This window comes from Triticum dicoccoides, chromosome 1A, assembly GCF_002162155.2.
Source record: "Triticum dicoccoides isolate Atlit2015 ecotype Zavitan chromosome 1A, WEW_v2.0, whole genome shotgun sequence".
NCBI classification, from domain to species: Eukaryota; Viridiplantae; Streptophyta; class Magnoliopsida; order Poales; family Poaceae; genus Triticum; species Triticum dicoccoides.
In genome coordinates this window covers 99,106,992-99,110,201 of record NC_041380.1, presented here as the reverse complement: position 1 = coordinate 99,110,201, position 3,210 = coordinate 99,106,992, and positions in this window count along the sequence as shown.

Here is a 3,210-nt window from a genome sequence, read left to right as displayed (position 1 = left end):
CGGAATACGGGCCCACCATCGCTTATCCATCGCTCGTAGGTTCATTGTTGTCTAACAACATGATATCTAAGACAGGAGTACCATACCCCTCAGGAGTAGTACATATCGTTGTCGACCTACGAGGTTCGATAGCAACTTGATCTGAAGCTTCATGATCACTATCATTAACTTCCTATTCAACAGATGTAGGCGCCACAGAAAACATCTTTCTGTGTTGCATCACTCTCCAGTTGAAGTAAAGGTTCGACAACCTCATCAAGTTCTATCTTCCTCCCACTCAATTCTTTCGAGAGAAACTCCTTCTCGAGAAAAGACCTGTTCTTAGTGACAAACAATTTTCCCTCGGATCTGAGATAGAAGGTGTACCCAACTGTCACCTTTGGGTATCCTATGAAGATGTGTTTGTCCGCTTTGGGTTCGAGCTTCTTCGGCTGAAGCCTTAAGCATCGCAGCCCCAAACATTAAGAAATGACAACTTTGGTTTCTTGCCAAACCAATGTTCGACGTCATCTCAACGGACTTAGATGGTGCCCTATCTAAAGTGAATGCAGTTGTCTCTAACACATAACCTCAAAATGAAAACGGTAGATCGGCAAGAGACATCATAGATCGCACCATATCTCATAGGGTTTGATTACGACGTCCGGACACACCATTACCCTATGGTGTTCCAGGTGGCTTCAACTGTGAAACAATTCCACAATGTCTTAAGTGTTTGCCAAACTCATAACTCAGAAATTCTCACTGATCAGATCATAGGAATTTGATCTTCTTGTTATGATGATTCTTAACTTCACTCTGAAATCGCTTGAACTTTTCAAACATTTCAGACTTGTGCTTCATTAAGTAAATATACCTATATCTACTCAAATCGTCAGTGAAGATGAGAAAATAGCGATATACACCGCACGCTTTAATTCTCATTGGATCACACGCATCAGCATGTATGATTTCCAACAAGTCACTTGCCCGTTTCATTGTACCTGAAAACGGGGTCTTAGTCATCTTGCCCATGAGGCATGGCTCGCATGTGTCAAGCAATTGAAAATCAAGTGACTCCAAACATCCATCGACATGGAGTTTCTTCATGCATCTTACGCCAATATGACCTAAGCGGCAGTGCCACAAGAAAGTGGTACTATCATTAATAACTCTACATCTTTTGGCATGAACATGTGTATTACCACGACCGAGATTCAATGAACCATTCACATAGGGTGCATGACCATGAAAGGTATTATTCATGTAAACAGAATAACCATTATTCTCTAACTTAAATGAATAACTGTATTGCAATGAACATGATCTAATCATATTCATGCTCAACGTAGACACCTGATAACATTTATCTAGGTTCAATACTAATCCCGAAGGCAGATGGAGCGTGCGATGGTGATCTCATCAACTTTGGAAACACTTCCAACACACATCGTCACCTCGCCCTTAGCCAGTCTCCATTTAGTCCGTAGCTTTTGCTTCAAGTCACCAATAATAGCAACTGAACTGGTATCCTATACCCAGGTGCTACCGGGAGTACTAGTGAGGTACACATTAATAACACGTATATAGTTTGTTGAAGTTGCCAGCCTTCTTATCTACCATGCATTTGGGGTAATTCCGCTACCAGTGACCGTTCCCCTTACAATAGAAGCACTTAGTCTTGGGTTTGGGTTCAACCTTGGGTTCCTTCACTGGAGCGGCAACTGGTTTGCCATCCATGAAGTTTCCCTTCTAGCCCTTGCCCTTCTTGAAACTAGTGGTCTTGTTAAACCATCAACACTTGATGCTCCTTCTTGATTCTACCTTTTGCGGTCTTAAGCACCGCGAATAGCTCCGGGATCAACTCCATCCCTTGCATGTCATAGTTCATCACGAAGATCTAGTAGCTTAGTGATAGTGGCTAGAGAACTCTATCAATCACTATCTTATCTGGAAGTTTAACTCCCACTTGATTTAAGTGATTGTAGCACCCAGACATTCTGAGCACATGCTCACTAGCTGAGCTATTCTCCTCCATCTTGTTGGCAAAAGAACTTGTCAGAGGTCTCATACCTCTCAACACGGGCATGAGCTTGAAATCCCATTTCAGCTCTTGGAACATCTCATATGTCTTATGGCGTTCAAAACGTCATTGGAATCCCGATTCTAAGCCATAAAGTATGGTGCACTAAACTATTAAGTAGTCATCAGGATGTGTCTGTCAGGTGTTCACAACATCCACAGACGACATTGTAGGGGTTTGCACATCGAGCGGTGCATCAAAGACGTAAGCCTTCTGTGTAGCTGTGAGGACACTCCTCGGACTACGGACCCAGTCCGCATCATTGCTTATAATATCTTTCAACTTGGTCTTTCTCTAGGAACGTATTGAAACAGGGAGCTACAACGTGAGCTATTTATCTACAACACATTTGCAAAGACAATTTAGACTATGTTCATGATAATTAAGTTCATCTAATCAAATTATTTAATGAACTCCCACTTAGATAGACATCCCTCTAGTCATCTAAGTGAAACATGATCCGAGTCAACTAGGCTGTGTCCGATCATCACGTGAGACAGACTAGTCCACATCGGTGAACATCTTCATGTTGATCGTATCTTCTATACGACTCATGCTCGACCTTTCGGTCTTCCGTGTTCCGAGGCCATGTCTGTACATGCTAGGCTCATCAAGTCAACCTAAGTGTATTGCGTGTGTAAATATGGCTTACACCCGTTGTATTCGAACGTTAGAATCTATCACACCGGATCATCATGTGGTGCTTTGAAACAACGAACCTTCACAACGGTGCATAGTTAGGGGGGACACTTTCTTGAAATTATTACGAGGGATCATCTTATTTAAGCTACCGTCGTTCTAAGCAAATAAGATGTAAAACATGATAAACATCACATGCAATCAAATAGTGACATGATATGGCCAATATCATTTGCTCCTTTTGATCTCCATCTTTGGGGCTCCATGATCATCGTTGTCACCGACATGACACCATGATCTCCATCATGATGATCTCCATCATCGTGTCTTCTTGAAGTTGTCTCGTCATCTATTACTTCTACTACTATGGCTAACGCTTTAGCAATAAAGTAAAGTAATTACATGACGTTTAAGTTGACACGCATGTCATAAATAAATTAAGACAACTCCTATGGCTCCTGCTGGTTGTCATACTCATCGACATGCAAGTCGTGATTCCTATTACAAGA